This window comes from Stenella coeruleoalba (assembly GCF_951394435.1).
Source record: "Stenella coeruleoalba genome assembly, chromosome: 8".
In the NCBI taxonomy this organism is placed as follows: Eukaryota; Metazoa; Chordata; class Mammalia; order Artiodactyla; family Delphinidae; genus Stenella; species Stenella coeruleoalba.
In genome coordinates, this window is record NC_137154.1 from 79,509,091 (window position 1) to 79,523,412 (window position 14,322).

The 14,322-nt window shown below is 38.6% G+C and overlaps 1 pseudogene across 1 annotated transcript; it reads right to left on the reverse strand.

Moving 5' to 3' along the window:
- Positions 1-2,692: 2,692 nt before the first annotated feature.
- LOC307190427 (RAD52 motif-containing protein 1-like) lies at positions 2,693-3,387 on the reverse strand (annotated as a pseudogene). The gene has a single exon. The product of its transcript is annotated as an RAD52 motif-containing protein 1-like (transcript).
- Between the last annotated feature and the right edge of the window lie 10,935 nt (positions 3,388-14,322).

Below are 14,322 nucleotides of genomic sequence, written 5' to 3' on the forward strand. Positions count from 1 at the left end.
TTCATTTGCCTCTTCTTCCAGCAACACTTTCATTACTGGTGACCCCAAATCTCCAAGTATTGATATCTAACCCCCTGTATAAATTCATATAGGAGAGACCTTGATAATCAATCACTAGTCCTCCCTGATTGACAAATTAATTCCATAGTAATAGAAACTCTTGTTATCTAGTTAACTCAAGATCCTGTTTATAGAATGAAACACATATCACTGCATTAAAAAAATTGAGGACATCAGAAAAGAGATGGAAAATATTTTTGGCTATGAATGTCCATGAAATCACGTATGGCCCCCAACTGACTTTTGAAAGTAAGTTTAGCTGATGCAACTCCCTCAAGTCACAAATTCTAGTGTACAAAAATTGTGGCTTTCTCTGTTTTCCTAAATTGGACTTAATTTCTACCTTGAACCCTATTTCTGTAGGTTTCTCCAGGGTGACTCAAGTCACTCAGTGATTTCTCCACCATTTAATGTGCAAGTTCAGCCAAATTTAGGAACTCTACCTTGTCCCAGCAGCAGACCCAAACTAAAATATTACAACACTGGTGAGAAGAGGAAATAACCAGTTTATCAAATATTTTATTCTAAAATATTTATATCTCTCGCTTAGATCAAAGCATTTAAGCTTCAAATTAAGAATATAAATTTTGGGGTTTCAGTTCCCCCTCCCTCTACCATTGGACAACATCAGCCTCATGTCTCCCAGCTAAGGAAAAACAAGCAGGGAGAGGAGAATGTTGTATCATTAAGGCAAATGCAAGAGAAATTCCACATTTTTGTGGTATTTATGTTATGTATTACCTCATCATATAAGCCTGGTCAAGGCTTATGAAATTGACATGAAGATGAGTAAGCAAGGCCATTTTATTATTATATTAGAGGTGGCCATGGCCTTTCCTGCAGCTTCCCCTAGGTCTCCCCATTCTCCTCTGATTCCTTGGGGAAGAGTCTAAGGCTTCTGTTGCCTCTAACAGAGGTTTCTATGGATGGGAGAATCTGTGTTCTTTTGTCACCAGCTTCCTCCAGGAATCTGAAGCCTGCTTTGTCTTGCATAGACCAGAAGACAAGTTCCCTCCATAGCTCCTCCCCACCTGTACATTCATTGGCTGGGTCCGTTTGCCTCATTGCCTCTACCCTTTGTCCAACTCTTTGCTCCACCTCCTTTTGCATCAAGATTACCATATATAAATTCTGTACTTTCTAAACATTATTATTATATAATAATTTTTTAATATGAATACCTGATTCACTTTGCCACAAAACAGAAACCAACACACAATTGTAAAGCAAATACACTCCAATAAAGATGTTAAAAAAACAAAAAAATAAAATAAAATAAAATGTTGCCATTTCCTCCAAACTCTCAGTATTCACGTCTCATTATCAATTCACCACTCTATTATTAGGGGTTACCACTGAACCAGTGATGACTCCAGAACTTCTGTAGGAGGGCTTTGGGGCAGATGAGCAATTCATTCTGGGAAAGGGAGTCTAAAACCAAGTGAATGGCCCTTTACATTAACATGGGAAAACTTCTCCCACCCTACCTTGTCTCAACAGAGCCATTAATCTAGAAAAAACTACAGTGTCACTTTTCAGAGGTCTTCCCTGTGTGCACACATGGAGAAGACACTTAGAATGTTAAAGTCAGCATGTTAAGTAATTTTCTTGAAATACTGTAACTAGCACCCAGTTTACTTTCTTCACAGTCCTTTTCATAATCTATTTAATTTTAGTTCTTTTTAATTGTCTGGTACACTTTTAACACCTAAACTCCAAGAGAGAAGGAGCTTCATCTTATTTCCAGTGCCTAGCACATAATGGTTTCTAAATGGAACTGATTCCAAGATTGGCCTCATTTCGGAATGGATCTGTTGTTATAATCAGGTTTCTGAAATCTTTAGTATCAATATGGAATCCTTTCCTCTCACATTTCACAGGAAGCTAGACTTCTTAAAGCCCAAACATGGATATGTCTGAAGTTTCCTTGACTGATTTAAATTGAATTAAAATAATTATTTTGTACAGGAAAAACTTTCAAAATTTTTACATTTTTTGGAACATAACCACCTTTCTTTCTCTACTTTCGTCCCTTCAAAACAAACTTTGCAACATTGGGGTGAGTTAAATAATCAGAAATCTAGCCCCAAATTAAGCTCTCAATGACATGAAACACATTTTTTGCTCCTTTTTAATAAAAATCCTATATGCAGTACATTAATGTTTTCTTTTAGAAATTACGTTGACAACTTAATCCCTAATTCGAGGCATCCATATAATTGGTATACAGAAAGGTTCTTCGGCAAAATATTTAACACAAGATATATATGAGATGCTGAGATCTGGGTAATATATCTTACTTGAAAGGCATGAATAGTTTTTAAACACTGTAGCATAATCACACTTAAGGCCATAGTTACTTTGTTTTCAAATCCCTGCAATTTTATTTGAGGGGAGTTCTAAAAGACCTGTGTCTTCTCCTGTGTCCACAACTGTAGACGTACACTGATGGCCCTCAATCCTGCTCTCCAAACTTCAAATAAGGGGCCAGAGACAAGGCTTGGGACTTGGAAAAGTCCTAGAAATACCCTGCCTCAAAAGCAGTTTCAGAGTTTCACATTTTCCTAAGGATGACAGAGCTGAGTAGACATGCCAAAGTCTTCCAAATCCTGCTGGTTGTTTTGAATTATGGCTACACTGGGTGTGTAGCCCTTGAGTTTTTATCTCCACATACTTGAATTAAATCCTGTAGTTCCTCTTCGGTTCTAGCATCTGTGACCTCTTCACAGGGTCTATATGCCACAGCTATTTTACCACTTTCTAAAACCACAATCAGCAATTTCTGGAATTCATCTGTCATAGCCTTCTGAATAGCAAGCTTCTGCGTTACCTTCCTTTTCATAAGGAATGATAATGACCCTTCTTCCAACTTATCCTAAGGTTTCTCAGCCATGCCAACTCCGGGACTCCTGCATTCGTGGGAGGGCAACACCACGTCTTGATGATCCTTTTTGAGCACCCACTGAAACCAGAGTAGTAATTTGCCAATTCTTGGCATCTGGAGCTGTTTAGGGCAAGCGTATTATGTTAAACCACCTTATGTCTGGTGCCAAGATGAACCTTCACTGGAGATGTCTGAAAAAACTGCTTCCGGTCGCATGCCTTTTGGGCTCTGTGGGCATCCCTTGCTGAATAAAACTTGATGATGGAATAGAACCCAGGACCGGCAGTTTGGGAAGACTGCGTTTGGGAAGACTCGGACCGAATACAGAAGGCCAAACTGGGAGAATATTTCAAGGCTTCGGCCGTGGGTCCAGAGCTCAGCTCCCACACCAGCAAGGTTTTGTCACCCCCGATGGGAAACGCAAAAGGTACCAACTCCACCATCCTACCGTCACTGCGCGTGCGCAGCTCAGGGCGCAAGCGGACTGCGCCTATATAATAGATTTTTATCCTGTAACCCTTCTTATCTAACTTTTGGGTATATTGCCATGTTTCCCACATTATTTCTTCTGGTTATGACACCTCCAACAAAAAATATGACTTTGGAATGCATACTGAAATTAGCTGTTGATGCATCTTTCTCTTCCACTAGATGGTGAGTGTCTTAAAGGTAGGAACCGTATCTGATTCATCATTGAAATTCAACACCTTGTGTAGAGCCTAACACATAGTAGGTATTCAATGCATATTTAGTGAATACGTAATGAACGTATCATTTTGCTAATAAAGGATGTCCGATTTCCTTTTTAAAGACTCTTCTGCTTATAGTACATATACTCAAGAAGAAAGCAAAAGGCAATCTGCAGTCATTTAAATAATTTATCATTACTTACTGATTTACCATAAAATGAGGTGCTGTTTAATCTTCTTCCAAGCAAGGATTCAAGCTACTGATTTATTAATATCACAACAGCCACACAACAATACTCTTTCCTAAGTTACCCTCCAGGTTTTTCCCCTATCATCTGGAATGCATAACAGGTATTATAAACTAAATTTACTGTTTGCTGTTCATCCATTACCATACTACACAGATATCAAAATGAGAAATCAAATGGATAAAATATCAGAATGTCACAATCCTCTACCTAATATTTGCATTGTGATTTGGTTAAAGGAATTCTAAGCACTCTGTATGTTTATAGATTCCTTTCAAATTCTTTGAGTCATATATTAACTTCAACTTAGAGTTGAATAAACTAACACCTGTTTCATGAGAAATTTGTCCAGTGTTACGTACGTAGGTACTAGAGAAAGAAAAAGCATATGAATTCTAAAAATCTAAAAGTTTGCAACCTAGAACACTCTTTGTCTGATTATGTTGCACCAATGATAATAACTTATTTAACAGTACTTATCAGAAGAGATTAAAAATGGGCTAAGCCAAGGTTCTAAATACAGTTCATTTTAGAAGACAGAACAACTAAACTCTCACCAGCTCCAAAATTATAACAACTGTGAAAGCTGTTGCAAATACTTAGAAGTCATGTTTTACATTGTGTTTTTATTTTCATATTTAAATATTCACTGAACACTGCTGATTCACTCATTCTGACTCCCTGAAATAACAAAAAGATGTGATTCAATGCCAAACCAAAACTAAAGTCAATTTAGCTGATGAAGTCTTAACTAAATAAGGCTGGTGAAATATTATTCATATTCAAAATGGCCTTTACTAGGTTGAAGTTAGAGATAATAATGTTACATATTAATGATTTTCTTCCACTAATGAATAGAACCTATTTTTTACCAACAAAATAACATTACTAAGAGCTGGAACTTTAGTTGCAATGTTTAATAATTTCTCAGACTATGGTAACAAAACAATCAGAAACGGTTGATATTTGTGTGGCTATCAATGACTTGGAAGTTTTCCCAATAGTCAAGCCCCCAAAATGCAGTTCCACTATTCACTTTACTGTTAGGACTTGTCTAATTTGATCATGCCAGTTTACGGGAATATTCAGCCTCCTCTCCCAGAGCATCACAAGACTGATGGATGTAGCTGAGCTCAGTGGTTTAGAGCTTGGGCTTTAATCCTAGCTCATGATTTTATTGGCTATGTGGTTGTAAGCAAGTTGCTTAATTTCTTTGAAAACTAATTTCCTAACCTGTAAAAAAAATCTTTGTTCTTCTCTGAGAATTAAGTAAACTAATATAAATGAGCTGCTTAGCATGGGGACAATTAGTACTCAATAAATGATATTTAGTAAGCAACTTTTTATCTCATGCCGTTCATTCCACATCACCAGAGACAAACATGGCAGTGTTTGGTGTCAGCATGCGAAGCCAAGTGTAGGGTAAATGATTCAATTAATGAGTTGAGAATAGCCATGTTAAGTAGACAAGATCAATATCTGAAAGTAAATAACAGGCATAGAAAGGGGGAAATGGAAAGCATTTTGTAAATATCCAAGAAGATTTTAATCTAAAAATCTTTATGGAGGACAGTCTCATTGCACAAGAAGAGCAAGTATTTATTGGCACCCTCTATGTGCAAGGCTAGTTGCTGTAAGACACATAAAGAAATTCATTCAGTAAATATTTATGTTTTGTTTACTATCTGCCAGGGTGTGCTCTATAAGCTGAAGTAAGAACAGTGAATAACAGAGTCAGATTCTCTGCTCCCATGGAGCTTACATTCTAGTGTAAGAAACATGCAAATACTATTCCTTTCTTCAAGGCATTTACTATTTGTTTAAGGAAACGTGAATTTTTATGTTAAAAACGTATAAAAGTAATAACAACAATAACTGCAACAAAGAATACAAGAAATGTTACAAGGAGACTGTGGAGCACTGGAAGGAACTCATGGTGTCCAAGAAACCTGAATTTAGTCCAGGTTGTGATAACACCTTTAGACTTTGGGACAATCAGCATTTAATTAGAGTCGCATATTCTCATCTATAAGTCTAAAATAGTTACTTTATACTGTTCTGAGGCCTAAATGAGATTACATGTGTAAAATCCCATCATAGAGCTACATGAATACGCACACACACCTTCATTGAGGAGGAGGCTTGCCTCAAAAGGACAAGTAGTAGTGGGCCAGACAGAGAAGAAGAGAAAGTGCACTCTAGGCCAAGGAAAGGGCTTGATGAAAGACATGAATTTGGAAAAGTACAAAGCGTACTTAGAAGAAAGTGAGTTGAACAATTTGGCTACAGCAGAATTCATGCAGATAAGCAGGTAGAGAAACAACTAGTGACAGCTGGGCCTTGGATGACTCACAGAGGAATTTCTGAGAGTTAGAATAGCTCTCGTACATATGTAGACATTGAAACACAGTATGATTAAGTGAATTACACAAGGTTATATCATTAACAGTGGAAGTAGAATCCCAACATCCATCTGGCGCGCTGTCTCCTTGATGGCCTGGCCAGTGGTTAAGACAATATCTTATCATCTACCTCGTCAATTCATAGCTGAAAACTCACAGTCTGTTAGACATTTTTCATAATACACAGCAGATATCTTACCCGACCCTCCAGTTTGTGTTGCATTTATGGCAAAAGAAAGCAATTCTAAAACTACCAAGTGGAATGAAAAACAAGGGGCTATTTCTCAAAAATGAGACGGTGCTCTGCAAAAATGAACCGACTTTATGATGCCATCTGGAAAATGCTTTTGTATTCCCGATACAGTGCACTAAGCATAACTTAAAGTTGACTAACCAGCTCTGAAATGCTCTCTTCTGCTTCTTCACATATGGATGTGAAGCCTACAGGAACAAATGTTATTAGTCCTTGGACAGGACATCTGGTGTGACTCCTCAGCAACAAGGTGTGCAATTCTTGGGTGAATTTCAACAGAGCACATCAGCCTAAGTTTGGAAACTTTTCAGAGTTGAGCTAGTCCCTGGTGATTGAACTTGTTCAGAAACTAGTGCTTCCAAACCAAACTCCTATCAAGGAGATTGTTTTTCCTCCCTTCTCCCTGCCTCCTTCCCTCTTTCCTTCCCAGCTTGCCTCTCTTCCTCCCTCCCTCTCTTTCTTTCTTTCCCTTTTTTCTTCCTCCCTTCTGACATTTAAAGGTTGTCTGTGATGGGTAATGCCCTGTGGTATACTCAGACAAAATTATAGTCAGACCTGTCACCTCTTAGTGTTGGCAGATGTTCCTCACAGTTTCTTCCAAAGTAACAACAATCCTTTCACATAATTTATTGAATTGGATATTGGAATTATGGACAGAGAAATTCTCCTCCTTTCTCAAATTTAGTAATAGAATCTAATTTTAGCACCAGTAGAAAAGATTTAGAATCTCATAAATGAAAGAAACCTTCATTAATTTGGATAGAAATTAAGCAGAAGCTAACTTTGTTTCACAAAATTTGCCAATAAAATAGTCTAACACTTGCATAGGGGAACATTTAATTTGCTGAAGAGAACAAATTGCTTTAAAACAATTAAAAACACCAATTTACAGATGAACAACAAATATGTTAAGTACAAATCATTCTTCTCTATTTATTGAAGTAGCTTCCCAACTCCTTTTCTTGACAATACTTAATTAACCTAACTTGAATTGCTTTATTTACTTGAAATTAATAGACAATGTTTCATTTTAAAATTACTATTTTATTGAGACTGAGTCCCATATTTGGTATATACATAGTGAAAATTAATAAATCTGCTTTTAAAACCATTATTTTTTTAATTAACAATAATGGTCAACATATTGACATATGAATAGATAAAGAAGATGTGGTACATATATACAATGCAATATTACTCAGCCATGAAAAAAGAATGAAATAATGCCATTTGCAGCAACATGGATGGGCCTAGAGATTGTCATACTGAGTGAAGTAAATCAGACAGAGAAAGAGAAATACTGTATGATATAGCTTATATGCAGAATCTAGAAAGAAATGATATGAATGAATGTATTTACAAAACAGAAATGGATTCACAGACTTAGAGAATGAACTTATGGTTACCAGTGGGGGGTGGGGAAAGGTGGAGGGAAGGGATAGTTAGGGAGTTTGGGATTGACATGTGCACACTGCTATATTTTAAAAAGATAGCCAACAGGGACCTACTGTATAGCACAGGGAATTCTGCTCAATGTTATGTGGCAGCCTGGATGGGAGGGGAGTCTGGGGGAGAATGGATACATATATATGTATGGCTGAGTCGCTTTGCTGGGCACCTGACACTATCACAACATTGTTAATCGGCTATGCTCCAGTATAAAATCAAAATTTTAAAAAATCAATGCCATTTGCAGCAACATGGATAGACCTAGAGATTATCATACTAGATGAAGTCAAAGACAAATATCATATGATGTCACTTATATGTGGAATCTAAAAAAAAAAATGATACAAATGAACTTATTTACAAAACAGAAACAGACTCACAGGCTTCGAAAACAAACATGGTTACAAAGGGGACACATGAGGGGAGGGATAAATTAGGAGTTTGGGATTACCATATACACAGTACTATATATAAAATAATCAGCAAGGACCTATTGTATAGCACAGGGAATTCTACCCAATATTCTGTAATAACCTATATGGGAAAATAATCTGAAAAAGAATGGATATATGTATAAGTGTAACTGACACAACATTGTAAATTAACCATACTCCAATGTAAAATAAAAAAATATATTTAGAAGAAAAAGGGGGTGGGGGTTAAAATCAGTGGTATTGTTTTGGAGACCATGGTTGTCCCCAGATGGGAAAATTTTTAAATGGACATAACCATTGAGACATGAAATTATAGATTTGTTTTGGCCAGAAAAGATGCAGGGGAGGTATCTCATTTAGAACAATTTGTGGTATGAAATTGGGTTCTTTATATCTCAACAAATACCAAATAAATTTAAATGATTGAGGTAAAATTTTTCCTAAGGAAAGTGATTTATTGTTTTGACATAAAGTGAACAGGGTCAATATCATCAAAACGCTCTTAACCCCAGAAAAACTGTGCCAACTCCAAACATACCCAACGTCTACTAAGTGCACCCATTTTTTCTTTGTGCGTGTGTGGTATGCGGGCCTCTCACTGTTGTGGCCTCTCCCATTGCAGAACAGAGGCTCCGGACGCGTAGGCTCAGCAGCCATGGCTTACGGGCCCAGCCGCTCCACGGTATGTGGGATCTTCCCGGACCGGGACACGAACCCATGTCCCCTGCATCGGCAGGAGGACTCTCAACCACTGCGCCACCAGGGAAGCCCAGCACCCATTATTTATACAAGAATCAATAAGTTTCAGTGAAATCTGTAATCCTACAATAATTTCTCCAGGAACAAAAGCAAACAGCTTCAGGATTGTCAATTAGCTTACTGCCTATGGAAGAAAAATACTGCCAAAAAGAAAATTTAATCATTAATATCTTTAGTATTTTAAATAGCCAGAACTAATGAAAGACAACACTAATGTGGACAAATGTAAAATATGCAAGCATGTAAAAATATAGAAGAAATATTTATACAAAGGTACATGCAGAGGAGTTATTGCAATTTGTTTCACTTTATAAAGACTTCAGCAGGTTGAGAGAAGTTTGGGCAAAGGAGAGGTCAGGCAGAGATAAAACCCAAGATACTCAGTAGGAAAGCTAAACCCATACATCATTGTCTAAATCAGTGACTTCTAAACTTTTTAATCCCATGCACCTATGAATAAAACATTTAAGTATATACCTTTAAAAAAATAATGGTCGGACTTCCCTGGTGGCGCAGTGGTTGGGGGTCCGCCTGCCGGTGCGGGGCGCGTGGGTTCGTGCCCCGGTCTGGGAGGGTCCCGCGTGCCGCGGAGCGGGTGGGCCCGTGGGCCATGGCTGCTGGGCCTGCGCATCTGGAGCCTGTGCTCCGGTGGGAGGCCCATGTACCGTAAAAAACAAAGAAACAAACAAAATAATAATGGTCAACACATTATATACTTATATGAGGGCTGATTATTTGGTTGGCTAGTTGCATGAGCATTTTTGCCTCATTCCAACTCTGAACTAACCTTTTTTCTGAGGGGAAAAGAGTATACTTAGCCACTCCATAGACAAGACAGAAAGTAAAGTGAGTTTTGTTAACATTCAGCGTCTCATAAAAAGATTTGGTTGTGGGGAATGAAGGTTGAAATGATACCTGAAATGAAATATTTCAGTTTTCCACACTGTGGCACCATGGATGATAAAAATAATGACTTGGTCATAAGTCAGTTTATTATTATTTTAAAGGTCCTAAATTAAAGGAATGTAGAAAAACTATACCCTTTGGGATCAAACAGAATTGTTTCAATCTTGGCTCCACCATTTTCTAACTCTGTGATGTTCCAAGATTCAGGCATGTCTGAGCCTCACTTAATTGTAAAAGGTAGATAATAGTTGCTATTAACCAGTTGCTACATCACATTTATTGGGTGCTTAATACATAACAGGCACTGTTCTAGGGGTTTTATACATATTCATCCATTTAATCCAACCATAAATCCTATGATGTAGATATATTTATAAATTCATTTTACAGGTGAGGAAACTGAGTTACAGAGAGGCTAGTTGACTTGCCCAACGTCACACAGCTGGCCAGTGGAGGAGCTTGGACAGACTTCACTTTCTAACTAGTTCTGGAAGTTTAAGATTAAAGTGGTTAACCTACGTAAAAGTTTCATTTATATGTGGAATTTAAAAAAAAAATGATCAAAACAACCCAAATGAAAACAAACGCTGAGATACAGAGAACAGAGGAGTGTTTACCAGAGGAGAAGGGAACTGGGGAGGAGGGAGACATGGGTAAAGGGATCAATTGTATGCTGACTGATAGAAACTAAACTTTTGACAGTAAACAAGCTATAGTGTACACAGAAGTCGAAATATAGTGTTGTACACATGAAATTTATGTAATGTTACCTTAATACATTAAAAAGAATTTAATTAGCACATAAGGGCCTATTAAATATAGTTCCCTTACATTTCTGACCACTTCTCAGGCTCCTTTTCCTTTTCTTGGCTTCAAGACATTAGAGTGTCTCAAAGGTCTCTCCTGGCTCCTCATCTTTTCTCTGTCCACACTCTCCCCTTGTGACCTCCTCCACTCCCGAGCCTGTAAATGCCACCTCTGTGCTGATGGTTCTTGTAAAAAAACAAATAAACAAAAAACAATTAAAAAAAACACATTCCTCCTCTGTTTTTCCTCGACTCACACACTCATGATACTTCTGACACCAGATACGTGGGTTTTCCGCTCATCAAGCAATTCTCTGACACCAGCTGGATGTTCTACAATTTGACTCAATTCTGACACTATCTACCTGGAGACAGCATCATTACCCATAGGTTAAGGGCTCAGTCTCACAAGACTGCCTCTCCGCTCCCCACCACTTCAGATGCCAATAGCAAGTCCCAGGTTGTCACCTGTACTTCTGACCCAGAGGATATAAACTGGGATTCCCATGACCTCATCCTTGGGTTTGATCATTTGCTAGAGCAGCTCACATAACTCAGAGGAACACTTACTTATATTTAACAACCTATTTTATAATGAAGGATATGATAAAGGATACAGATGAACATCCAGATGAAGAGATACATAGGGTGAGATCTGGGAAGGTCCTGTGCACAGGAGCTTCTTACCCCATGGAGTTGGGGTGCACCACCCTCCTAGCATGTAGATGTGTTCATCAACGCATAAGTTCTCAGGATCCTGTAATTTTGGGATGTTTATGGAGACCTCATCACCTGGGCATGATTGATCATTAACTCAATTTCTAGCTCCTCTCCCCTTCCAGAAGGATGGGCGATGCTGCTGAAAGTTCCAAGCATCTAATAATGGCTTGGTCTTTCTGATCATCTGTTCCCATCTGGAGGCTAACCAGACTACCAAGGGTCACCTCATTAAAACAAAAAACACTATCACCGGGGAAATTCCAAGGGATTTAGGAGCTCTATGTCAGGAACCGGGTCAAAGACTAACATATAGTTTCTCTCTTATTGCACAGCTCCCAATGCTTCATCTTCACCCCTTACATCTCCCAGCCCTTCAGATTCATATACACCCTGCCTACTCTTCATAGTTACATCATGTTTAACAGGCAACTCAAACCTATACAACCAGAAAAGCACACTTGATTTTTCTCCTTCAGACTTGCTTTTCCCTTCAGTTTTTCCCATCCTCAGAAGATGACACCATCCTCAGTCCTTTTGCTCCAGATAACAATCTAAGATTTATGATCCCATATCAAATCCTTCCATAAGTCCTGCAGATTCTACCTCCACTTTTCTCCATTTATGTTTACATAGCCTAGTCCAAAGCACCATCCCTCTTGCTTGACTATCCAATAGCCTCCTAAGGAATCTCAGCTGCCTCTCAGGACTTTCATGTACATCCACAGTCTGCCCAGAGGTGCTGTGCTTGTTTTGAAATATAACACAGTCAAGTTACTGCCCTCCTTAAAATCCTCAAATGCCTTCCAATTGTATTTAAATTAAACTCAAACTCTATCATGATTCATAAAGTCACACAAGATCCAGCCTCTGACAAAGTTGCCAACCTCATTCTAATCACTTCTTTCCTGTCCACTATCTCCAGCCACTCTGATCTGAATCACAGATCCTCAGGCTCATTCCTGTTTCTGAACCCTTGCCTAGTTTTTCCCCCTTCTGGAAATATGTTCTCTTTGGTCATCCAATGGTTGGCTTCTTTATGTTACTTCAAACGTCACCTTCACAGGAAGAATTCATAACCACCCAGTTTGAAGTAGCTTTTTAAACTCTCTACACTATGTTATTTATAACCCAATACAGGTTTTGATTGTCCCTCTTTTCAATAACAACAACATACACATGCATGTGTGCATGCTTGCCTAAAAATATAAGCTCTGTGAGAGTGAGAGTCCTGTCTTTTTTGCTGTTGTTGTTCTGATTCCAACATCTAGCATGTCGTAGCCAATAAAAGATAATCATTGAATTAATGAATGTTTTAGATTGTAGTTGCCGTTATTAATGGTCCTTCTTAAGGTCAAGGACAACTTGCATCTCCTACCCCTCTTATTGATACATTCCAAGACAGAACTGGGCTTGGCCTAGTTAACTATATCAGGTAGACAGAAAGATGTAAAAGGAAAAACAACCTATTTGTGGAAGCTGAGCAACCACCTAGAACACTACACAGAATTCAGCATCTGGTGACAGCAGCTCTAAATCACAAGTGATACTTGGTAAACAATTAGCATCTATATTCCAGCTTGAAGCAATGGTACCCTCCAAACCAGTGGCAGAGTTTAGTTATTGGAGAATTAGCACCAAGTGACATTGGGAAGTGCAGGCAGGCAGGCATGACAGTCTTTGAGCAGGAGCCCTGCCACCTGGGGTTCGGAGGTCAGCTTTCAAGCCCTGGCAGGAAACAGAAATACAGACACCAAGGGCAAAGCCACATTTCTAAAAGAAATGGACATTTAATTTGTTGACAAATTTGAGACATCCAAGCCCAAAGAACAAAGTAGGGTTCCATGTATTAGCATAAAGCACAAAAGAGGGTTGTTACTCCTCAGGCAGAAGTCCACTCTCAGGGCTGGGGAGGGGGCAGGTGACTTGATGCAGAGTTTCAGGCTAAAAGTGGACCAGAGAGTGAGGAGATCATAATGTGAGGCTGTGTTCAAAGCAGTGGGCAGTCCAGTTAGATGGGAGGGCTCCATTGATTGCCGTCCACTGCATAACTCTGTCAGACATGAGACCCAAAAGCCCGTCTTCCTGCAGGCTGCTCTCAATCAATATGATAGATCTTCCCCTCAGAGGCCTGTCTGAATCCTATTACTCTGCCTACACCATGTGGAGCTAAATTAATGATGATGACTCATGGGCTTCCAAGCATCTGTAAACTGTTATTATCACCATCCACACCAGCACTTTATTGATCTCTTCTATTAGATCTCTTCTGACTCAGTTTATGACCATCTTTTTTAGGAAGCCAAAAGGTTAACCTTTTCTTTCCTTTCTACCAATAGTAAAGTAAATATAGAACCAGCCTGGGGGCCGGGTGTGGGGGATCTGTCTCTGCCCAAGGCTAGACTAGTGACAATGATTATTAGAGCCATGTGGATTTAGGTGTAGCGATTACAACCTAAACCTACCTGATAGTCTTCCCTCAATGTTCGGGGCAAAAAGGAGTTTGCTGGAGATAACTTCATCACACTGACAAATAAACTGAGTTTATCAAACAGTTAAATAAAACATTACAACTAATAATGAATATATAAGAACAAATTTAGTTTTGACCACTGATCACACTTGGTGCATAGACTGTTTAGCATTCTGTAATCAAGGATGATTAGAAAATTATTGATACTTTAGTCCTACTATCCTGATCTGCTGTAACCTTTT